This window comes from Xenopus laevis, chromosome 5S (assembly GCF_017654675.1).
Source record: "Xenopus laevis strain J_2021 chromosome 5S, Xenopus_laevis_v10.1, whole genome shotgun sequence".
Lineage (NCBI taxonomy): Eukaryota > Metazoa > Chordata > Amphibia > Anura > Pipidae > Xenopus > Xenopus laevis.
The window spans coordinates 95,852,466-95,878,849 of NC_054380.1; the positions used below are offsets into that span (position 1 = coordinate 95,852,466).

The 26,384-nt window shown below is 36.1% G+C and overlaps 1 protein-coding gene across 2 annotated transcripts in view; it reads right to left on the minus strand.

Moving 5' to 3' along the window:
• The window catches only part of kcnmb2.S (potassium channel subfamily M regulatory beta subunit 2 S homeolog), a 206,929-nt gene that overhangs the window by 94,675 nt on the left and 85,870 nt on the right, over positions 1-26,384 (minus strand). The window contains exons 1-2 of one of the 2 annotated variants that reach the window (XM_041564863.1): positions 13,055-13,211; positions 12,363-12,538 (exon numbers count right to left, since the gene is read on the minus strand). The gene's annotated coding sequence lies outside the window, so the exon portion shown is untranslated. Of the gene's footprint in view, positions 1-12,362; positions 12,539-13,054; positions 13,212-26,384 lie in introns of those variants that run through there. The other variant, XM_018265695.2, reaches the window with a different exon arrangement.

Here is a 26,384-nt window from a genome sequence, read left to right on the forward strand (position 1 = left end):
AAGTGTCACCAACAATACCACTTATTCTCTCTTTTAAAGTGTTATCCTTATTATTCTGTACCAAGCTGGTCTATTACCTTTGTACACCTGTTTTGTTTTAAACACTGTTTGGGTTTCCACACTTATTTTGCCACGAAAGACTAAATTTACCATTTACACACTTGCTGTGCAGCCTCCTAATTTATTATTTTGGCATGTTTTAAAACCAGATAAGAAACAGCCTGAGCAAAATTTAATTAATCAGCTAAAAGATCAATTGTTAACCACAGTAAGACCAATAGATACAACATAGTGATTGGCAGCTATAGGTTACTATGAACTCATACAGTATATATTGACATCTCACTGCTATTAAAAACCTAGCTCTTGTGCCATGGGGGGAGTTTATGTCATGTTGTACATTTTTGCAAAAGGAACTTTATTATCTTTGCAGTGACCTGAACCAAATTCACCCAATAGCAGATGAGGGTTGAAAAGATGAAGCTCATTAGCTGCCAAATTGCCCAGAAATGGCTTAATAGCAAACACAAGTGATGAAACGTAGGAGGAAAATGTAAACCTCAGTGGTTTGAAGTGTTTGAGTGGTTTCTAGGTGGTTTTTCTACATCATGTGTGTTTGTGTGGGTGATCCTGTTTCTTCCATAGTCCATAGATATATTGGTAGGTTGATTGTAATTAATGATAATATTTTTTTGTGGTTGTGGTAGGCGAATTTGCTGCACTAGAGAAGGGAAGGATTGATCAATCATGTCATGTAAAGCATACAGTTTATCTCTGATTGTACAGGCTGGATGCAATGTTTAATAAAACGTTTATTTAAAGTTAAAATAAAAACTATATATATATATATATATATATATATATATATATATATATATATATATATATATATATATATATATATATATATATATATATATATATATATATGTAGTTAAATTATGGTAACCTCTCATGTATCATTGGAACAGAGGATTGTGCTGCCTTTGCAATTATATTCGATATGTATTTTTTTAGTGTCTATTGACTAAGTATTTATATATGTATGTGCTACCATTTATACTGTTATATTTATTCACTGTATCGGTATGGGCTACTATTTATAATGTTATATTTATTCAATACATTGGTTATAATTGTTTCAGTTGTAGGATATTAATACTATGTATCTTTGTTTCACAGGTTATGTCCTTAAATTGTCTATATCATGACAACTGAAACTGTGGGCACACGTGGGTTAACACACTCACTTGAGAAAAGCGTGTGGTTTGGTGATGGGTCACTGGTGGGTGAGTCTATAAAACATTTTCCATTTGTACTAAGATGTATCTTGATAAAGGTCCCAGACATGGACCCAAACGTTGATCAAATAGAGTAAGCTATTTTTAAATGAAAAATCCTGGTCTGCATCAGCATTCAGTCATTATATGTATTTTTTTCTGTATTGCGCTCAGGTATGAGCATATATAAGTGTGTGTGCGTGTGTGTCTATATATATATATATAATATATATATATATATATATATATATATATATATATATATATATATATATATATATAGCTTTTCAAGATGGACCAGCACTCCAGTTTATTCAATCAAACGTGAATATTTATTTGAATAGTCACTCTCGTGTCCAACGTTTTATATATATATATATATATATATATATATATATATATATATATATATAAATAAAACACACCAAGAACAAAATAATTTTGCACGTTCTATTTATATTTGAACTTGATAGTTGAATTTGTTTCAGACCTAATGAATATAACATGCAATCACATTTTTCCTGTCCTTGACAAGTTTGTTTTTTCTATGTCCAAATGACCCATATGTGTTAAACTGCAAGGTATAAAAGTCATCTCCATGGCAACAAGAGCTGCCAGATAAAATTCAGAACCTCTCACAGCTAGTGTTCTCTTTGAATGTAACTTGAGCGTATTCTTTAGATATCCTGTATGTGAAATAATGGAGCCCAATCTTATATCAGTGAATACAAGGTTAAAGTAATTACATGCAGAAAGTTTGCTGTTTGAATACCAACATCTGATTGATTGCTATGGGTTACCAGGCCTGGAGCAAACTTTGTGTTATTGCATTATCCCTATTTGTCCATTACTATTCAGCTCGAGGTATCTGAGTATCAAGAGCATATGTTCTTACTAAGGGAAAGTTTAGCAGTGCTACACAGCCATTTGCAGGGATATTTATTTTCTACCTATAACTTTATGGGCTAGACTTGTGTAGTTATTAAGGGGAATGATTAGTTATTATTTATTATACAGAGCGATATTAATTAGCAATTAACAAAGACTGTTCACCAATCCCATCAGCCCTACTTCATCAGAAATCCTATATGATGTCTACACACATACACTATGATCAGTTGCACCAGGAGCCAATGAACCTGCTTCTATGTTTTTGGAGCTTGGAAGGAAATCAGAGTAGCCAGAGAAAACCCATGCAAACATGGTAAAAACATAGAAGTCAACGTCAATGGCCACATGGGTCATATCTGTTGTTTTTGAATCTGAGCTGAATGCTGAGGATCAATTACAAACTCACTGAACAGAAATGTACCATGTGGCCCCCCTTCAAGTCGCTGACTAACTCAGAGTTATAGAGCTGAAAAGCAGGAAGTTGGATTCTGGCTGTTTTATTAGACATCTGTTCACTCCAGCCTTTATCATTACATTTTTGGCTAACTAACTATATTAGAAACATTTTTTATTTTGCACAGCCTATCTATTTACACAGTTTTTATTTTCACACTGAACTATTCCTTTAAGCTATGCTCCCATTCCACCCTGGACATACCCTTTTATACCAAGGTACGTCCATTGACCACCCAAAACCATGTTCAGTTTCTGATAAACCCTTCCTCTTTTGGGGTCACTAGTTTGGGGGTATTGGGTTATACAACACCAGTGGTAGCCATGCAGTCCTTGTTTGATTTTATTTGCCATTGTTTCACCCATATAAACCATGATCCATAAAGAAAGCAATCATGGGTTGGTATAATAAAGGTTGTGGTGGTGTAAAGTTTGCATCAGGTCTAATCGCATTTAATGGTCACCATATTGGTTGCTATGGTTTATTGTACCTGGACACACTTTGAAGATTTCTGATTAACTTGGAGACCTGCAAAGTAGTGCAAGGGTTTGAGCCCTAATAGAGTATGAATTAATCAATACAGGGTCATGTATGTATCTGTATGCTGAAGGGCTATGGAATAACATATATCTCTAGAAATGCTTGACTAACTTTTAGTAGCAAGTCTCCTTAATAATTTTCTCCTATATTAAAGGATTTTAATTCAAGGTTGCACCAACATACACAAAATAAAAGTTAGAATGGAACAGTAAAAAAAATGAAAATATTATAGGAATATAAAATATAAAGTACTGTTGCCCTGCATGTTAAAACTTGTTGGTTTGCTTCAGAAACTCTGCAATAATGTATATAAACAAGCTACTGTGTAACCATGGGGGCAGCCATTAATAGCTGAAAAAGTAGAAAAGACTAAACTATATTAGAGTTTCTGAAGCAAACATGCAAGTTTTACCAGTGCAGGGCAAAAGTACATTATACTGTGATTCCTTTAAAACACTTTTATTTTTTGGTCTTATTGTTACTTTAAACAATATACAATAAGCGAAGAAATAAAAAGAGAAGAGATGGAAAGAAGGTGGGTTAGAGGTGTAGACCTTACTTTCTCTCACATTAGACACTAGATACAAGCAGACATTTTGTAATCCCCAAATGGCTACAAATTTCTCCGGGCAGCTTTTAATGAAATATGTCAGTTTCTGACTTGGAAGGCTATCATTTACTAATTTTTCCCAGATTTGTTGGTGGGGGGCTCAAGGGATTTCCATTGCATTAAAATTACTTTTGTTGGCAAAATACAATAGCTGCACGCAGCACAAACAAGCATATGGGCCAAGTTGTAGAGTGTTTGTTACAGTTAGCAGCCAGGGTTCCGGGGAATGGAAGTTTGAAAAAGCAAGCTTCTCCTCTAAAAAAAACCAAAAACTGTACCACAGAATAGGGATGGGCGAATTTGACACATTTCGTTTCGCCAAAAATTCGCTGCAGACGAAATGTCACAGACGTCTATGGGCGACAATTTTTTTTTATCGCACAACACCATACAAGTCTATGTATGTATGTATGTATACAAGTCTATATTTCTACGGCGAAACAAGGCGAAAAAATTCACCCATCCCTACCACAGAACCTCTGAATTACTGGAGAAGATCAGAAAACATGGAGAGTCTATCTCATCCCTTCTTTTAGGACAGTGATCAGGTGCATTATGATATATAATAGAAATGGACAGCTCTGGAACCAGCTTTAGAGCATCCTCAAAATGCTATATTTGTCTTTTTTCCAACCTTAGCTACCTTATAACTATATTTTATACTTGGCACTATTTATCCTCTGGGCTCTTGGCCATGGTCTTAACAAAGGGCAATCAGACAATGATCAGTCCAAAGGAGAAATAGAATTCTTTCTTAGAAAACGATTTGTGGAATCTTATGTTCATTTAGTGCATGTGTTAATGCTGAAAACACACATAAAGGAACACATTTTATTTGAGCATTTTTTCCTTCAGTGTGCATTTAAAATGCTGAAATGATTGCTTTTTCCCTTACAACATGAAAGGGCAAGAAGGTGAGACTAATACTGCTAGGAACATCAGAATGTGGGTAGTACAGCAATGTTATTGATCTGCTAAACATAGGAAAACAAAAAGATAAACACGATGAACTCCAGTATGAAGATAAGCACCAAAATAAAATAGTGTTTCTTAGCCTGACCTCGCTATTCTTTGATCCCTGTCAATGTGTCACTAGTGAAATGCATTTACTTATATAAAGCCTTGACAGGCCAATGGATGTTGTGTCTCTAAGGATCTAATCTACAGTTCTAAGCTTAGGATTCTGAAGTTTGTCTGTGAACTAGTTCTTTGACTCAATCAACCTACAGCTGTATAGGCAATAAAGAAATATTACATTCTAGAGCCTCTGTGTAGTTATATAGTGCTGAATGTCAATTTCCACACGGTGATTAGATTTGTGCATTAAAGGAGAAGGAAAGCTACAGAAGCATTTTATTGCCAATAGATTAGCTGCAATAGTGCAAGCTGGAATACTATATTTATTCTGTAGAATGTTTTACCATACCTGAGTAAAAAGCTCTAGAAGTCTGTTTGTTTAGGATAGCAGCTGCAGTATTAGCTTGGTGTGACATCACTTCCTGTCTGAGTCTCTCCCTGCTCACTTATAGCTCTGGGCTCTGATTACAGCAGAGAAGGGGCGGGGGAGAGGAGCAAACTGAGCATGCTCACTCTGGGGCAAGGAGGTTTCAGATGAAGACAGGAAGTCTGATACAGAAGCCCATGTGTACACAATAGAAGGAAAGAAATGCAGTGTTTCTTTTGACAGAGGACTCAGAGCAGGGGTTTACTGGTATATTTAGGTGGACCTTTCTGATGAGGCTTAATTAGTTTTAACCTTTCCTTCTCCTTTAAAGAGATACTGACATCAGAAAATGAACCATTTTTCATCTATCATAACATTGTCTTTGTATGCTATTTTGAATTTTGCCATAAAAATATTTCCAGATGCTTTTACATTACCCATCTGATCCCCCATGTTCCTCTATGAGGGTGCTCCATATTTGAGCTTCAGTAGTCTGTTAGCATTAGACAATCAGATTGGCAAAACAGTAAGGTTTAAGAACTTCAAGTAACAATTACTTACAAAAGCAGAGCTATCCGGGAAAAACGATCAACAAGAGCTATAGGTAACCTGCGATGTCCATTAATATTTTGAATAATAGTTTTTTAGTGTTAATATCACTTTAAGCTCTTTTGCGAGAAAGGGTAAGGGCAACAGCATTAGCTGGAAATATGCTTCCCCAATATGATAGCTACAAGTTGGAAGAGTTTGTAAATTCAATGAAAAATTAATGAAGCATGGTGATCAGCAAACTGGAAAATGAGGTTCAATGTTGATAAATACAAGGTTATGCACATTGACAAAAATAATATAAATGCAAGTTATATACTAAATGGCAGTGTGTTGGGAGTTTCCTTAAATGAGAAGGATCTAGGGGTCTTTGTAGATAACACGTTGTCTAATTCTGGGCAGTGTCATTCTGTGGCTACTAAAGCAAATAAAGTTCTGTCTTGCATAAAAAGGTCATTAACGCAAGAGATGAAAACATAATTATGCCTCTTTATAGGTCCCTGGTAAGGCCTCATCTGGAGTATGCAGTGCAGTTTTGGACTCCAGTGCTTAAGAGGGATATAAATGAGCTGGAGAGAATGCAGAGACATGCAATTAAACTGGTTAGAGGGACGGAAGACAAATATTGAGGGTAGACTGTCATGGTTGTGGTAATTTTCTCTGGTAAAAAGGTGCTTGCGAGGGGACATGATTACACTTTACAAGTACATTAGAGGACATTATAAACAAATAGCAGGGGACCTTTTTACCCATAAAGAATATCACCGTACCAGAGGCCACCCCTTCAGACTATACTATATACTATATACCGCAATACAGAAATAGCTGCTTTACAAATACTTTTGCAGCCTCAGTACACAGTATGCCATTTATCTCAGATTTTAGTGCAACATAAAACACTAGATCAATATGTTTCATATGAGTCATCGGTTCACTGGTGTTTGTTTCCAATTTCGTCAGTGTCTCAGATTTTGTCCGGTAGGATAGTGGGCAATGACATGCTGTATCATATCACAACAGTATAATGATAATAAAACCACCGTTGCAGGTTATACTGTTGGAAAAATCCAGTGAATCTGTGTAGAATTTCAAGCCATGTTGTCCTAAAGAATTATAAACCTAAAGAAAAGGCCTGAAGCTATAATTGCAGGGGCAGCACGATTATAGAATCAGCATGACCTGTAGTCAGATCACCCTGATTATATTTAGGCAAAGGCAGAAACAAATTTAGCTTGGAATCATTGACAGGAATTGCTCCTGTCCCCTGACATCATTTCCCTCTTTCCCCCTGTGATTGCTACAGGATCCATAGCAGGGCTCTATCACTTCTTTGATGGTGGGAGATGGTCTTTTGGAGCATTTGGCTGTCCCTTCTGTATGGAGAAGTAATTCTAGCTCTCTTGGTGGTTCGGAGTTTGAAATTGTTACTCCTGGAGACAAAACCAGCCATATTATACACATAGTTACTATTCCCTATAAGCTTATACTTCAGCCATCCTTTTCTCCATGGTTAAAGGCTACAAAAAAAAAAGTTTTTATTTGACACTCACATCTTTTCATAAATAGGCTTACAATCAAGTTTGGTGAGTTTTCAGGTTTTCTTTCCCAGGTAGTAGGAAAGAATGAACAAGTTAGGGTCAGTGATGCCCAGACCTATATGCCTCATTCAGAGGAAAGCGGTCCCAAGTAACTCAAGTGCTAGGTTTTTATAACAACATAAAAACATTTCCTTACAAAGAATCACACATGTGACTTGCTAATTGTCTTAAAAAATCCACTTTTATTCTATGGCTGTCATCTCTTATGTAACTTCATGCAAAAAGTACTTCTGCCTGAAAATACAATTCTAGCAAAGTTCCACATTTAGTTGTGCCTACAGTATAAGCAATCACTAAGCAGTTTGTTATTTTTAATACAAATATACAAATCATAAGAGCTTTTACATAACAAAAAGGGGGACTAATGTACCTGGTCTCATGGCTTACCATGTAATTAAAAAAAATACCAAAACTGCTCCAAACATAGGGCAAGCGCTGACCTATTATTGTCTGCTGGGTACTTATAATAAACTTAAGATTTCTATTGGCTAATCCAGGGTGTTACAGTTTGTAGAGGTTGTATGATTCAATAAACAAACGTAAAGCCTTATTATATTTGTCTAAATTACTAGATAAGCACATTGTGTTTTAATAGGTTTAATGTGGGCCTAAATAAGCAATGTAATTACTGTGTTAAGCCCTTCTCAAGCTTTGGACTTAAAGAACAGGGTTAAATCGCAATTCTCTGTATAGTTAAATAGAGTAATACTTATAGTTTTGGCATATTAATTGACTTTCAACCGGCCATATTTAAGCCTAAAAGCCATATTTAAGATCAAAAAGTGAACCAGAGAAGTAAAAATTATATTAAAAATAGGGCTTTGTTTGCCAACGGCATACAATTGCTCCATCATCTAAGCAAACAAAAAAATTAAGGATCAGTTTTGGATTCGGCTGCAACAACAATAACATTCCTGGTGTAGTTGTGGTGCATGTAGCTGCAGTATGCTCACAGCACCCAACAAAATTTAGGAGAGATATAAGAAAAATGTGCAGGTGCAAGGTAGGTTGCAATACAACAGTAACATATGTAGGGTTTTTACAACAAATTATTATTGCACTTGTACCCCTGATCCACACAGATCCAAACCACCCAGACCACCTTCCAGACTTAGAGGTAGGGTGGGAGTTTTTATTGGTGTTTACTACAGTGATGTAGCTAGACCACACTGCCCCCCCCCCACACACACAAAAGAACTTCAGAGTGGCCCAGCGTGCACTTCAACCGCATGGCCTCAACTCTTCTGTCTGCCCTCTCAGTCACCTTCCCTCTCTCTGGACTGCCCATCATCCATTCCTCTAAGCCACTTGCCCATCCTCCCTGACTCTCTCTGGATCTCCTGCCCTTACACCTGCCTATCCTCCCTCCCACTCAGCCACCCACTTACTCCTGCCTGCCTGTCCTGCCTTCCCCTCATGTCCCCAGGTTTGCAGCTGGTGAGTGTGGATTTCTTTAAAGCTATAGAGAATGCAGACCCTATGGTCTGGGCTTCTCTGTTCCCCAGGCCCCCCTGCAACCATAGGGTCTGCTTCCACTATAGTTTCCATACTGGTTCACAAAGATAAGGATTACAAAAGCCAGAGGGATATTCCATGAATATATGAAGGCAAGCCTTATCCAATGACATTTCACTGGTTTTTAAATTGATCCAATAATCTGCCCAAGTGCTCATGGCAACCTGACCAAACAAAGTGATCTTCACATGTGTGTTCAGCTTTAGTTATGTGTTATATGTTCTTACAACCAAATGTCAATCAAATGTCACTGGGGCCAGTAAGAAGGTACAATATATTTAAAAATTTGGAATTAAGCTTTTGGGTTCTGCTCATTCCCACCTGACAATTTACATACAAAAAACACATGCATAAATAACCTGTTGGAGTCTAGTTGCTTAAAGGAAAACTATACCCCCAAAATGAACACTTAAGCAACAGATAGTTCATATCATATTAAGTGGCATATTAAAGAATCTTACCAAACTGGAATATATATTTAAGTAAATATTGCCCTTTTACATCTCTTGCCTTGAGCCACCATTTCGTGATGGTCTCTGTGCTGTCTCAGAGATCACCTGACCAGAAATACTTCAACTCTAACTGTAACAGGAAGAAGTGTGGAAGCATAAGACACAACTCTGTCTGTTAATTGGCTCATGTGACCTAACATGTATGGTTTGTTGGTATGGTTGTGAGTACAGTGAATCCTACGATCCCAGGGGGCGGCCCCTATTTTTTAAAATGGCAGTTTTCTATTTATGATTACCCAATGGCACATACTACTAGAAAAGTATATTATTATGACAATGGTTTACATGAATCAGAATTTTACATATGAGCTGTTTTATGCAATATCTTTTTATAGAGACCTACATTGTTTGGGGGGTATAGTTTTCCTTTAACTAAAGAACTTATACATGGACTGTTTTGAGCCTTATTTAAAGTTTTAGTTCACCTACAAGTTAACTTTTACGATGTTATAGAATGTCTTATTCTTAGCAATTTTTCAACTGTTCTTCATGTTTTATAGTTTTGAATTTTTTTGACTCTTTTCAGCTTTCAGGAAGGAGTCACTGACCCCAAAATCCAAAAGGCTATTGCTCTGTAAGGCTACAATTTTATTGTTATTGTAAATGTTTTACTTTTGTTTCGATTCAGACCCTCTCCTATCCATATTTCAATCTCTCATTCAAACTACTGTTTGGTTACTAAGGGTGATTTAGACCCTAACAATCCGGCAGCTGCTGAAATTCAAAAATTACCTCCACCTCTCCACATTACATGAGAGCTAAATAAAAGGTGAACGACCCCTTTAAAGGGGTCTCAATTACAAACACTGGACAAATCTACCTCCAGTGCAGTTAGCCATAGCAACCAATCAGAAGTTAAAATGTATTTTTAATTCTTTGTAGAAAGTACTAATCTAGATACTGCCTTTTATGCTTCTATGCTTTTCAATTAATTTAACTGCTTTGTTATATAATGACTAACCTGACATTTTAGTTGCTTAAATGTTACAATGGAAGAAAACGTGGATATGACAGGAAAAAAATGTGTGACCTTGCAATCAGGTTGCAGTTTAAATAAGCAGTTGCAGATATTCGGTACAGAAAAGTAGACAAAAACACAAACCACAGTTTTCTAAATCAATATTGCCTTCATATATTTAGAAGGTTAAAATGAACTCTCCCTTTAAACATGTTAAAGCCATAACTTCGCATTGGGCAATGACCCCTTAAATGTTGTACTTTAATATAGAAATTTTAGAAGTTAATGTAAAAATCACTTGTCAGTTCATACTGAAGTGAGTGATCACTACTCCATTGAAATGACATTCCTTTTAGAAACAACTCAATATGAACTTTAATACAAAAGCACCCATCTGAGATCAGTCCCTTTCATCTGAAAAGCACAGTTTAATGACCCTCAGTATGATGCTTGCATGCATAAAAATTCTATCATCTCATTTTATGGTACATTTGATGTCGATATTGGCTGATAGAATTTCTATGACGTAGTTAACAATTTGTTTTCTGCATCAGGGTCATACCCTGTCTTAACTATGTTTTTTAAAATTCTTTGAATAATAATGCAGTCCTGCAAATTGCACCAATAAACACTGACTGTGTTGTAAATAACATTAACTACTGAATGCCATATATTGTAATCTCTTGTCCACAAGGCCTTGATTTCTTTTGGAATTTATCAGGAATAGTTGTAATATTCCCACTTTTGTACAGTGCAATGGAAAATGCTTGCCACTTTATATATCCTGAATCATAACCATTGATACAGTTGGGGAGGCAACCAATCAGGTTTCAGTTCTTTTTAGTGTGAGATTTGCATTGGAGACATTTATATTTTGTAATCTTGTTGCTTGTTTTGGCTTCATTTTAAGCCTATAAAACAGTTTGTGATGCATGACCTCATGTCCCTCTTTATGGGTAAAAAGGTCCCCTGCTATTTGTCTATAATGTCCTGTAAGTATACATCTAATGGTGGAATACATTGTGACTTTTCAAACTGTAATAAAGCTAGTTGGGCCATAATCTTGTTCAGTTAGGTAAAATTTACAGTTGCAATACTTTTACTAGTCTGAGTAAGGACTTGCATTTCACCAGGCAATTTAGATTCATAGGGCTGTCAGAAACCGTAAAATAAGCTGGTATCATGCTTCTAAGACTTGTAAATTGGTGCAATTTTTAATTTTACATTTTAATGGCTGGTGGCCAAAACTTAAAAATTCCTATAAACCATGTAGTAGTAGCAATTTTATGAAACCAGCTACTTCTGACCTTAGTTAAGGCGTGCAATTATTCTGACCTTCAGGCACAGGTCTTGATTTGGAAGTTACCTCCCTGGTGTCAGTAAAGGTTCATACATTGTGGGTAGGCCATTCATGAGTGGGAGGTGGTATCATGACACACACATATATATATTATAGATATCTATGTTCCTATCTATCTATTATCTATACATATATATTATGAATACATATATATTTAGAGTAGAGACGGAAAACATAATTCCTGTAAACCAACAGTACACTCCTCATTACTCCATTCATCATGTTTATTTTAATGAAATGGAGAACTGAAATATTTACACCCACTCTTGAAAATTACCATATTACTGTACTCATTATATTCCATCTTGTGACTATTACTAAAAGCATCCATGTCCTGCTTATTCTCAACACCAGCCAAACTAGATTAGACATTACGATTTTAATGCTTGGACCTGGTCAGTAGAACTGTTCCTATACAAGGAGGAGGGGCAATGGATAACATGATGATTTAACACAGACAATATTATTAATCTTTGTTATTAAATAATATAATTATTAATCATTTTGAACCCCCCCAAAACCCCAAATCTGTTATGACAGTGTAAAGATATAGAATATATTATATTCACTGTGTAAATAAAATAAAATAGATTTAAATATTAAACATGTTTATAGACATGAAACACAATTAAAAAGAAAATGCTAACATACCTTTATTTCATAGACCCCGGCTTTCCACATGTTTAAACTCTGTTTTGATTCCTCGTTCACTTTCCTTAATATCTTGTTTGTGGACTGACTCAAAATTATGATCCATGGAAATATAGATTCCTCAAATCCGTTGCGGACTTATAGCAGTTTTGGGCTGGACAAGTAACTTTTGAATCCTGCCAGAAAAATTGTAAGTGTCATTAGACCATTAACACTGTCCTTGGCACTGTCACCTTATTGTAAAGGCAGAAAATGAAGCGTTAAAGAGACAAACTCCGGGCACATTCTGTGCTGTATAGATGCATCAGAAGTCTTTTGCTTTTCCAACAGCTTTGTTGAGGCAGTGCTTACCCAAAGATTGCGGAAGTTGAAATCCTAACCCATTGAGACCTAGTCCAGGAATCCATACAGAGATCAGATCACAAGGTACTTAAAACAAAGAGCCATGACTTAAAGAAAAAATCTCAGTGCTGCACCAAATAGAAGCATTTCACACTCTTCTGAAACACTGAATCACATTCCTGATTTCCACATTTAATATTGATAATGTCATTTCCCCCCTTTGATCTAATCTCACTCGACAACCACGTCCTTGAAATGTATTTGTTTTTCTAAAGGCAACTTCGATCTAAGAAAATATCTCATTGCTAGCACTCTTCAGTTTCCCTGCAGGGAAAAAAAAAATCACCTACCTATTATTCCCAACAACAATAATCAAAAGAGGAAAACAAAGAGATCCAGTCCTGTTTCTCAGCAAACAAACGTAGCTGTCTGAAACACAATCCTTTCTCCTGTAAATGTTAGGTCCTCTGAATTAGGGAGATACAGAACGTATAGCTCTGGTACCAGTCAGTCTCTCTGATTCATCAGGGAGTCTCCTTGGTAACTAGCTGTTCCTCTCTGATGATTCCTATTACATCAAAGCTCTCACAATTTAAAGGTAAAAGAGTCTAAGGAAAATAAACCTGTGCATCCTCTATATGTCTGTTCACTAGAAATAGGTTATGTCTATAGATAGATTTCATACCAGTTCTATTTAGGTAAATGCATTAACACATGTTTGAGATATAGACACAGACACATGTGTATAAGACTTATTAGGGATGGGCAGAGAATATGAATTGCAATAATTATGTTACAAAGATAAGTTGCAATAGAGCATTATGATTCTTGTTCTTTTCCATGCAGAAACATAAAATTGAAGCAAACTCATATAAAAATGTGTGTGAGAGATGCGAGCAGAGAGATGCAAGCACATTAAATGTTTTTAAAGTTTTATTGTACTGTAGCTTTTATATATATATATATATATATATATATATCTATATATCTATATCTCTATCTCTATATCTATATCTATATCGATATCGATATAGATATATAGATATATAGATATATCGATATCGATATCGATATCGATAGAGATAGAGAGATAGAGAGATAGAGAGATAGAGAGATAGAGAGATAGAGAGATAGAGAGATAGAGAGATAGAGAGATAGAGAGATAGAGAGATAGAGATAGAGAGATAGAGAGATAGAGAGATAGAGAGATAAAGAGATGATATAGAGATAAAGAGATGATATAGAGATATAGAGATATAGAGATATAGAGATATATAGAGATATATATGAGATATTGGTACACAGAATAATAAAACAAAAATGATCAGGAAGGTTGCAATTTATTTAGGTGGAAAAAGATAAACATGGATTCTACGGGGTAAATTCAAAAATGCGATATGACTATGCTAATTCACTAATATGTGGAGTTTCATCCTGGGCGCCGAACGCTGGCGAATGTTCGTTTGTGCCTAGAGAAAATTTGCTAGTGATCTTGTGCTTAGGTCAATTTGCATAGGGCGGGTAATTTAAAGTTGTATGGAGGTCTTTATTTTTAAATGTTGGTGCAAATGCTTGGGGGCCGATTCACTAAGGGTCGAATTTCGAAGTTAAAAATACTTCGAAATTCGACCCTCGAATTGAAATCCTTCGACTTCGAATATCGAAGTCGAAGGATTTAGCGCTAATCCTGCGATCGATCGATCGAAGGATTTTTCGTTCGATCGAACGATTAAATCCTTCGAATCGAACGATTCGAAGGATTTTAATCCAACGATCGAAGGAAAATCCTTTGATCAAAAAAAGGTTAGCAAGCCTATGGGGACCTTCCCCATAGGCTAACATTGACTTCGGTAGGTTTTATCTGCCGAAGTAGGGGGTCGAAGTTTTTTTTAAAGGGAAAGTACTTCGACTATCGAATGGTCGAATAGTCAAACGATTTTTCGTTCGAATCGTTCGAATCGAAGTCGAAGGTCGTAGTCGAAGGTCGAAGTAGCCCATTCGATGGTCGAAGTACCCAAAAAATACTTCGTAATTCGAAGTATTTTTCATTCGAATCCTTCACTCGAGCTGAGTGAATCGGCCCCTTGAAGTTACCACTTTTTATTAAAAATGTCCAGGGAACCTTAATAAAGACAAGAGAGTTAATATAATTCTCTACACATGAGCACACTGTAAAATGAATGTTCCATATGTTAGGAAATGTCTAGAGAAAACCGGTTACCCAAAAAAAGTTTGTTAGGACTTTTGCAGCCAATCCCGCTTAAAAAAAGGAAAAGTCGCCAGCATTTTTTGAACTTTAATGCATTTTCGGCTCACAGGATATGATGTAAGTGACAGAAGATTGAGGAAGATCTAAGTTCTTTTAAGTACTTCGCCTGGTCTGAGGTGGGGAAGTCAACTCTGGCGAAAGAGGTAACGTTCAGTAAAATCTGCACTTTAGTGAATTTGCGCAGTAACGACCTTCGACAGAGCGAAAAGTCGCCTGGCAATTGAGTGTGAACAAATGTTAGTGACGGTCTCTTTTGCTAGCAAATCTGCGCCTGTTAGTGAATTGGCGATGTCCCCGCAGATGTGATTTCTGGCTAAAAGTCACTAGCGTTAGCCACTTCGCCCTTTAGTTAATCTGCCCCTAAATATTAAAAGGCATCATGTAGGGTCAGTATTTTAAGGGCAAAGCACATGAGTCATTCCCGAGGGACAATTGCATACCAGATGTACCCACCAACCAAACAATCATGGTGGGTGATTCTGAACTATTTGTACCCCACCCAATGAGCTTCTAATTTCTGAAAGGCCAAATTAATTGCATTCGATGTGTGCCATTATATTGAAGCACGTGTGGGGCAATATGCATATGGGGCAATATGCAGAAGGAATAATTTATCATGGAAAATGGATTCCAAAATATATATGGCCTTTTCTGGCCTGTATTCTATTGTAGAAAGAACATTTCTTTTTCAACAAGAAGACAGAGGGGAGTTGTAGCTTCTTTTGCGTCTAACATTTTCAGGAAAAGGGGCCTTTCTATCATGTGGAGCATCATGTAAAGGTTGCTTATCCAGTCATTATATACTGTGCAATACATAAGGAATCCAGGAGTGCATTCAGTCATTGGATATATGCTTTATTTCTATTTTAGGTATGTTAAACCTATGATAAATGTATCATTTATTACATAACACCATATTGCATGACGGTATCAATGAAATCAATGAAGGCAGAGATCTCACTTAGATACTGTACGAGGATTGCTCCATATACTGTAAATAGCTAAGCTGTCATTTTTGTTTTTGCTTTCATGTTTATCAATAGCCTACCCTCACTCCAAATACATTTGTCACAGCAGCAAACAGTTTATAATTCCATTAGTATAGCAAGCTGACGTGTGGTATTTTACTTTTGTTATCAATGCAATCACAATATTGAATGAGCAGCATATTGCAATATTTTCATAGGATTGTAGAAGTTGTTTGCAGATGAATTTATATTAACAAATCCTTGAATGGAAAATAAACAAAGATACACAAAGCTAATGCATATCTGCACAGCACTGTATACATATACATATACATTAGAGAGGGGTACAGATCTATTAATTGATTTTATGAGTATGTATTTTGTGTAATCTCGGCTCTAAGGTCAACGCTGTAACCATGCAAAATTAGATTTATTGCTTCTCACTTTTTAAAATAAATACCAGCCATTCTAATTCAGCTTGATTATTTCAATACTGTATAATGTAATAATCTGTTCATTGGTTATATTGATGGGATGAAGTTTTCAGCAATAGCATCACCCTTTATGCTAAAACTCTGTACAGTATTGACATGTGGTGCACAGCCATAGTTTAATATTTGAAGATTTCTTCATTTTTAGGAAATAAAGTTTTATCTTTGGGAAAGGCTAGAGTGCTAGCTGAAACATTAGTTTCCCGGTAACAAATAAACATATTATTTATTTTCTACTTTAAGTCCTGTGAAAGCAAGAAAGTTGCAAGTAACACTCAGTCCCTGTGTAAAATGTATAATGAAGCAATAGAATTCTTAATGAATCAGATGAAAATTGAGCGTAGGACTGGCCAGATATGGGATGACTTTGAAGTAGTTGGCCAGCTTAAATATATTGCAATTTATGGACAAACATCCCTGTTTTGTTCTAAGGGGAGGGCATTTTTAGTAGCTGTATGCACAAAATGTCTTAATATCCTATGTATAATGATAATAAGTGAATGCAGATGACCTCTTGTCTGTATGAATTTTGTGGTCAAACCCTGCCTAGTGGTTTGAAATTTAGTGGTGAGCACAACTTTTGCTTTTTTTGAAGTCAAGGAAGGAATAATTGGCACAGGTGTTAAAGGTCTAGGGCCTTGGTGGATTAGGGATGGGCTAAAATGCCAAGATTTTCTAAGTGGACAGTTGCGGAACTAGTGGAGGCCCCCACCCCCTCTGGACCAGCCAGTGGTTCACGCACACACGTATCCTCCAAGAAAATCACTTCCGGATTGGAGTGGGGGGCCCAGCTGCACGACCCGCACCCAAGCCTGACACCACTTGGTTAAGTTACTGTAACTGGGAATGCTAGATGTTGTTTATTTTATACGATGGCTTCAAGTAATGTCTACTGCGGATAACTAATATAATCACAAGGTTTTTTCCCTAGTTTTGCAAATGCAATAAATACAATAAATACATTCCACAAATATTGTGGGTAATAGCTGGATAAGCAGGGGGCAGCATTAATCCTCTTTTCTCCTTGAGTTTCCTAAGAAACTCTTAGGGGCAGATTTATCAAAGGTCAAAGTGAAAATTCGACTAGGAAATAGTCCAAATTCGATTCGAATTTGAAAATTCAAAATTTGAAATTTATCATGTACTGTCTTTAAAAATTCTACTTCGATCATTAGCCATCTAAAACCTGCCTAATTGCTGTTTTAGCCTATCATTGTTGGAATTGTTCGAATGCACTATTACTTTGATTCATACGATTCAAATTTGATTGAAAAACGGACCTATTCGATTGAAAACGGACCTATTCAGCCAAAAAAAAAAACTTGGATTTAATTTCGGTTGGTCTTTTTGAATTCGAATTTCGAAGTTTTTCATATTCGACCCTTGATAAATCTGCCCCTTATAGTAGGCATTTACTGTATATTTAGCTGTGCTGACTGATCAGACTCCAAAGGCAATTAGATGTGTTCAGGTGCTGAAAGCGTTAAGTACATGGCGCATCTGTTTCACTTACTGGACTTACTAGAAATGGTGTATTTAGCATAACAGACTGCCTTAATAATTCCATAACTGAAGAAATTGTGTTCATCTATTTTGCGAAGGACAAGCCCATTAGGAAATATAAATAGTTTAGTTGTGGGTTGTTGAGCGTTAAATATATACACAGTCAATGTTACTTTGGCTGAATATAATATTACTTTCTGGAAAAAAAAAACGTTTCATTGTGGCTTTTGAAATGAAATTCTTCTCATGCAATTATTTTCTTATCAGACAGCAATATAGAAAGTTTTGTATGCAATATCTATATAAGCATCATAACTAATACAGCTTACTTTTTACAAGAAGTCTGCCATTGTAGAAAGATTGATTGCTTATGATTTGAGTAAAGTAAAAACAGTTTGTAACCTTTGAATGCACCTTGAAAAAGGGATACGCTTGAAAAAGGTTATATGAGACCCGAAACATGTCGTGTAGTAGTCGTTAATAAATCACAGCATATTGCTACTTTGGAGTGCTCTCCTCTTACTGTATTAATTGACTTTGAATGCACCTATTTACATTGCAGTATTAGTTTCAGTTCAGCTGGAAATCACTTGTAGACTACAGTAAGAATCCAATAAGACATTGCTTATATAGGGTGCTGACAAGGCAAATGTAATACATTCAGTTACTTTTCTCGGTGTCACACTATAGTTACATTAGGTTTGTCTCCATCAGGGATTTCTGCTCCAAGTGAGTGCACAGTTTAAGATCAAATCAATGCATCATACTGTACAATAAACTGTCAAAACCATTTGTGAATATGCCAAGTGCAGGTGTATAAGGCATACAATGACAAGTGAGATACTTGTTTAATTTGACACTGATTTACCAGCCAGATTATTCATTTGGGGGGCACACATTAACCAACTATGGGAATGGGTTCTGTTCAGGACCGCCATTAGGGGGGCACGGGGGTACAGTTGTCCCGGACCTGGTAGATTTAACGCTTAAAAGGGGTCCTGGGTGTGCTGCACTTTCCGAATTAGAAAACCCCCACTTGAGTGCAAATCTTTCATGGCGCGCCCGACCACCAATGTTTTTTTTAACTTGTAGGGTGTACCATGGCCACCAATGGGTTTTTTAACTTGTAGAAGGAACCCTGGGGGCGGGCCTGTGTTGCAGGTGTATTATTTAGTGAATAAAGTACCCCCTCTTGTAAATTATAAGGATATTATAAGTGACCGAGGAGTTTCATGACCATATACTGTAAAAACATGGGGCCGAAGGCTGAGTGTTTTTATACAGGTCATGAAACTCCTCGGTAACTTCTAATTTCCTCATATTTTGCAACTGGGGGTACTTTATTTATTATAATACACAAGTTTCAGTGAGTCATGTGACAGAAATGAAATCAGAACTTACCGTTTATAACTGATGACATCAGAACTCACCGATTATAAGGATATCATTTACAAGATATTCATAGCTTTTGTGTACTATATAGAGAATAAAGTACCCCCTCTTGTAAATTATAAGTATATTATAAGTTACCAAGGAGTTTCATGACCAGATAAAAACACAAATGTTTTTATACGGGTCATGGAACTCTGAGGTAACTTCTAATATCCTCATATTTTGCAACAGGGGGTACTTTATTCTCTATATCAGGGTTGGAACTAAGTTTCAGTGAGTCATGTGACAGAAATGACATCACTACTCACCATTTATAACTGATGATATCACTACTCACCATTTATAAGGATATAATTTACAAGATATTCATGGCTTTTATGTATTATATAGTATTATAGGTTCAGAAACTGGGGTATGTAGATTTTCAGGAGTTAGAGACAAGAAACTACTGATGAAGTCACTTGAATTTGTGTATTAATACATTATTGGGGTTATGTAATTAAAGGCACTAAGTTTGCCCAGGGGCAGTAACCTATAGCAACCAATCAGCAGGTATGACTCGAGATAAACATTTAGGTGTTATCTAAATTTCTATTTAGGCTTTCATTCATTCACCTCATGGTATCTAGTAGAAGTCCAGTTGCTCTAAATTTACTTTTACTAGATGTGTTGTCTAAAGTCATATAAACCCATTTAATGCATCTAACTTTGCAATACCACCAGTTCACATAAGGCCTAAAAAAACTCAATTAGATGGGATTCTGTGACATAATTATTTGTGTTAAATGGGATAAATGAGTTAAATGTTTTTAATTATTCTGCGTTAAACACATGAACCAAAGTGGCTTCATCTTTAGTACAACAGCACTTTTTCAATATTAGTAACAAAAAATGTACTGTTCACGCCATGTCTGTTTAGATGACATTTTTGGGGCAGAATAATAACTGACTTTCTTCCAGATTAAAGTTTTTTATGTACAGTATTCTGTACTGATGGCAGTTGATCTTATGTGGGCTGCCCAAAGACTACGGGGGTTATATACTAAACTCCGAATGCAAAAATGATTTTTTTTTAAATAAAACTTTTAAAAAAATCACAATTTTTTTGGAATTTATTTAACCCCAAGGATGGAAAAGTCAGAATCAGATAATCCGACATCTCAGACCTGTCGAGGTTGCATATAATTCAACGGGAGAAGTCCCAATAATTTTTTGATGTGTGCTGGGTTTCGTACAATACCCCGAAGTTTTCAGTTTTCAGGCAAAAAAGCATAAGAAATCTGAGTTTTTGGGTGAAAAATCCCAGAAAATCTTGAAAATCTGATTTTTTCCCGCAAAGCAAATTTTCGGTAAAATGTAATAATAAATAAGCGTAAAAAACCTGAGTGGATTTGATCGGAGTTTGTAGCAGAAAATCTTGAGATAAAATCGGATTTTAATAAATAAGCCACTACAATACAACAAATAGCAATGTTTACATTATAGTTGAAAGCTCAGCACAACTGCTATGGATGCGTTTATAAGCGTGTACTGTATATAAAGAGTTAAATAGCAAAAACAAGTGATGTGTTGCAAAGCAGTAGTTACAGTCCAGGTGTATGCAGAGAAGACTTATAATAAACTAGCACAGAATGTTTACCTGTGCATGATAATTCTAATTTCAGCAGTCACTGACATCGCTTTCTCATCCCAGCTTGCTTCCTTATCTTTCAATGTTGCTTATTTTCTGTTCCAGTTTAATTCCATCATACCTTGTGCGCTAAAATTCTTTCTAGTCCTCACCCACTCCTGTAGTCCAGACACGTTTCATGTAAATCAAGTTTAATTCTTTGGTTTGCATTCACACCAGTGCTGTTTCCCTGCTTTGGTCTGTGTGCATTGCTTGGCATTTCAGACTCTTATAATACAAGAAACTCAGAAACCTATGTTTTGCAGTCCATTGCTGTGTGACAGCGTCTGGGGACACTATTCCTGGTGTCACTAAGAACCCCCAGGCCAAACACTGGCAGCCTGTCCCTGGTGTCAATGGGGATGTCACTATACTAAAAAATAAAAAATGTATTTATATCTCACTAGTTGATAGATGGAGATGTTGGTTTTATGTATTCATTCTTTATAAAGGTATGGGACTTGTTATCCAGAATGCTCAGACCTGGGTTTTTTTGGATAAGGGATATTTCTGTAATTTGGATCTCCATGGGTTATGTGTGCTAAAACCATTTTTAAATATCAAATAAACCCAATAATATTGTTTTGCTACCAGCAAGGATTACCATCAAGTACAATGTACTTTTTTATTATTATAGAGTTCATGGAATTATTTGTTTAAAATGCACTCTAGGGGGATGATTTATCAATGTTCAAACTCAAATTCTTACCACGGTTCAATGGGGTTTTTTGCGCTAAAACTCCCAAATTCGAATAGGAGCTTCCAAAACTTGAATTTTAGAGATTAGGAGGCACATTTACTGTATCAAAGGTCAAATTTGGAATTCATGTGAGCTTTTTTTAACTCTAATAAATTAGAATATACTCGAAATTTGTTTAGGGAGTTATTTAATAAAAAAATCAAATATCTAAAACTCACACACATTTTACTGATTCGAAAACTTGTTTCAGGGCCAAAGTCCAGCAAAAAATACAATATTCATTTAAAAATTGTACTGTTAACACCCCTCTTTGGGGGGGGCAGGGTAATAACATGAATTTTATTTTTTATGCAGAGCATACCAACATGTGCTTTTCTATATTATTAAGGTAGCGTAACTGCCTATAGACTACAATTACAAAAAAGTAATGTTTAATAGGTGAAACTTCAACACAGAAAGAAATTATAGGCACCTTTCCAATATACTATACTTACAAATTTTCAGTCGTTTTTAAGTTGTTTGTAAAAGTCATATGTATTAATTCTAGAGTTAGTAGTATATATGACTTGCACAGCCATTAGACATAGTTTTTGCACAATTTTGTTAGCTAGAACTCCAGCTTGATTGGAAAAAACATTAAGTAGCTAAACTGTGAAGAAAGGACCTAATTATAATTGTGAGAGATGGTTATGATAGTAGCACTCGCCAATATGCGTGGGCTGAGCAAGTGAGACATGAATCACAGGAGGCTTCAATTTTTGAGCTGTACCTCTTACCCATGAATACTGTGACTCACTTTTCATGCAGTATGACATGGGCGGAAGTAAACTGACAGTTAGGATGGGAGAGGTAGACATTTCGACCTCAAAACAATAGCTGTGAAATATGTTTTATTCTTGCCATTTTAGTCATTAAAGCACAGGGTTGGAAGGACCTAAATAACGTGCTACCGTCATGTCATTTCCATATGCATAAAAATCTGTTTGCAGAAAGAACTCTTAGGGGATAGCATGGAAGATTTGCTTGATGCTAGATAATACTTAAACTTGATATACTGTTGTGCTTCTTTTATTTAAATGTAACAAATGCTAGGTAATAAAGAGATTTTAGATTAAAATTGGACAAGCTTTTAAAAATACAGGTATGGAATGTTTGGTGATATTGCTGTGTAAAGCTCCAGCCTTAAATAATGTTGACATTATAGTATTCAGAGCTTTCTGGATATCAGGTTTCCAGATAAGGGATCCTATACCTGTAGTAGTAAAATAGTAGTTTTACTAACATTTTCAAACAGGGATGTACACTCTGTTATTAGCAATATTTGTAGTGGGGTTATTTTTCAAATGTGTGCTAATAATGCAATTACAATAAGATATTTTGTGACAGAGGGGTTGCTCTGCTGTATTCTTATGGAACATGCTTTGTTCTCTGTCCATGGTGCTGAATGAAATATCCTCAGTATATTTTGTTTCTTTACACTACGGCTGAAGCAGCAGCAAGTGTTCCCAAAAAATTAGTCATTTGATTTTGACTAGATTTCTATTTATGTGAATTGTGTAATTAGGACCGGTCAAGCCTTATTGGCAATCAATGCAAATCAGCTGCAAATTTGCAGGGGAAAAAGATCAATTTGCTTGCTGAGAATCAACAGGAGCTAGAATAAATCAAGATTTGTCCTATATCATGTCATCGTCTCTACCATCACCCACCTATGACCTTCACTGTACTGGAATCTGTTGAATACAAAATCAGTTTTGTAGCTTTACCTAAAAAGTACTCCCTCAAATTGCAAAGGACATCTGTTTCCAGCTCAAACAGAAGATTTGAAATTTCTCTTGTATTCTTATTATAATGTAGCAACACTTGTGTGGGAATAAAGGGATGTTGCCTTTGATTTTGTGTTTTAATATTATCTAGAGGACAGGATTCGTAAAGGCCAAAAAATGTCATGTGCAAAAGCATTTGTTTTTATTGCTATTAACATGTATGGTATAAAGCAGGGATGCAGAATAGGCATCAGAAGGCAAGAGTCGAGATTGTATGTGTACTGTTTTAGTTAAATTTTACTTGAAGGCTGCGTGCATACCCAAGTAGAGTAAGAAGGATTCAACATACACAATATTATCAATACTTCTGTTCTATCACTGGTCCTGTCCCACATTCATAGTCACAGAAAATACCATGGGCTGAACAATTAGGTACTATGTTTCCACAGACACATCAATACTATCAGGATATTTTCTACAGTAGATCAATAGATGTTGTCAAATGATACAAGAAAGCAAAGTCTGCATTTACTTCTCTGTCTTCACCATCAACTAAAGACAAATGTTTTCCTTTCATCACTGTTGCCCCACCTTTTTACTGTGGTCTTTAACGCTACATACAATTTCAGGTCTTTTCATTTTTAGCGATAGGTGTAGCCTAATAGTTATATTGAAGGTTGAAGGTTTCTGATGTTCCTTTCACCAATTTTGGATCCTCAATCACCTGCCTCCAATCTTGCTCTCCTTATTATATGTAAAATACTGGTGTAAATAAGGTATTATTTCTCATCGGAACATTAACACTATCAAGACAAGTCAGGTGTCATTGTGTTACACGGCTAAAGTTGGTGGTACAGTATGTTGAGATTATTTGGATAGGAATATAACAAGACGTGTACAGAGAATGGAACATGGCATAGTGCAGCGAGTTCATAAACTTGAAACCTAAACCCCCTGATTTTGAAAATGCTTTTGCACAGACTAAACTCCGAATGATAATGGGGTCCTGGGAATGTGCCTCTCTTTTGTGCAGAAACTTTATGCATGCCTGAACTTTTGTCTCCAAACTGGATATCTGAAAATGATGAAATCTTATCCAAGCTGTGTCCTAGTCTCCACTCTTACACAGCTTTGTTAAATGCACAACTTTCCTGCTGCTGCAAATTGCTGCTTCCCAATACAAGCAAGCTATTCTGGAACTTAGTTAAAGGTAGTTGCCTACAACGGAAAAAGTTTGAAACCCTCACCTTATTATTTGTTGTTTTGCTATCTGATTTATATAATCTGCAAGCTGCAATGGAAATACTCAGTTTATGTAATCAGGACATTTTCTCTCATTTAAGTTCTGCACTGTGTTCTGGGTGCACTGTAGATTCACTACTTAACAAACATGGCTATTTATGTTGGCTGTAAACGAAATGATTTACTTTGCTGCTGGTTATTTTGTATTCATCTGCATGTAGTTATCTAAAGAGTCATTGTTGCAAATAATGTGTCTGTGCTATTTTCTGACAGATGTAGCAGTCAAATTGCTATTGCCTGTTTTGAAATGTTTAAATTTCTATATTTAGTAATTGCTCAGAAATGATTGTGCAGTAAACAACTGGCAACGAGCTTTAGGGACATATTAAACTGTCTTTTACTGCCATTGCAAGTCTTCAAGGACTGTTAGAACCAAATGACTTTTGAAACAAAATTCATATCAAGGTGATCGCAGACTGATACATTATCTAACCATAGTTGCAGTCGTGCAAACTTGGATACAGTTATTGCGTGAATGGAAGCCATTCATTGACAGTACGCTCTACATCCATGCAGTTGCACTTGGCACCTCTTTGTTCATCCCACGTTCTTGCACAAGTGTGTGGATTGATTCACAGATCCTTAGTGGCCAGCATCAGATGCACACATCATTCTGGGGGTTATTTATCAAAATCCAAATTTTTCGGAATATTTAATTAAGTCCAACCAAACTAGACTCCACGATTTGACCTTATTTATTATTAAAAAAGCTTACTTGGGGTTTTCCCAAAAAGCCAGAATTTTTCAGGATTTCAGGCTAATTCAAGCGCAGAAGACATAAACTTCCAAATAGGAAAGGGACCTCTCCCAATGACTTATATACAACCTCTGCAGGTCTGAGATTGTGGATTTTCTCACTCTTTACACCCTTGGGGTATAAAAAAATCTCGAAAAATTTGAGGGTTTTTGTTTTCACTAAAAATTCAGATTTTATAGTAAAAAACACTAGTTTTTTGCATTACAGTTTTTCAACCCCTTCAATGGCATTACAGTTTTTCAACCCCTTCAATGACAGCATCTAATCTTTCAGAACAGTTTGATCCAAATTCCATGAAAACTCAAGGGCAAGTGCATGCATTTCGATGCATTGGATGCAATTGCCTTGGAGGCAACACCCCCTCTCGGGTGGGTGAATTCTGCATTCAGGGTAAAAAAGGGCACTTTGCACACTGCGTTTATGATCAAATAACCATTATAAAATGTATGAAAAACAAATAAATGTGCTGACCAGCCTTGTATACTTATAAGGTGCTTTGAGGCTTGTGGTTCTTATTTACCTAATGCAGTTTAATTCACTGCAACTGCAGATAGTTGTCACTACTGTACAGATAACAAGTGCCCTTTTGGGTAGATACTGACCTAGTCTCTGTATACTAAGCTTGACAAAGATGGATGTTGATTAAGGCTAAATTGCAGAAAAACAGGGACCTCAAAATGTATTTCTCAACTGGAGGCCTTTCAAAGCTTAAGAGCTTTGATATGCTAGACCCTAGGCGATGATGAGGATGAAGTCACTCCAGAGGAAGCCAGCAGTTACATGGAGAGAAAAATCTTCAGATTTATGACTGTAGCAAAGCAACCATATGCCATAGTGCCAATAACATAAACACATATTTTGCT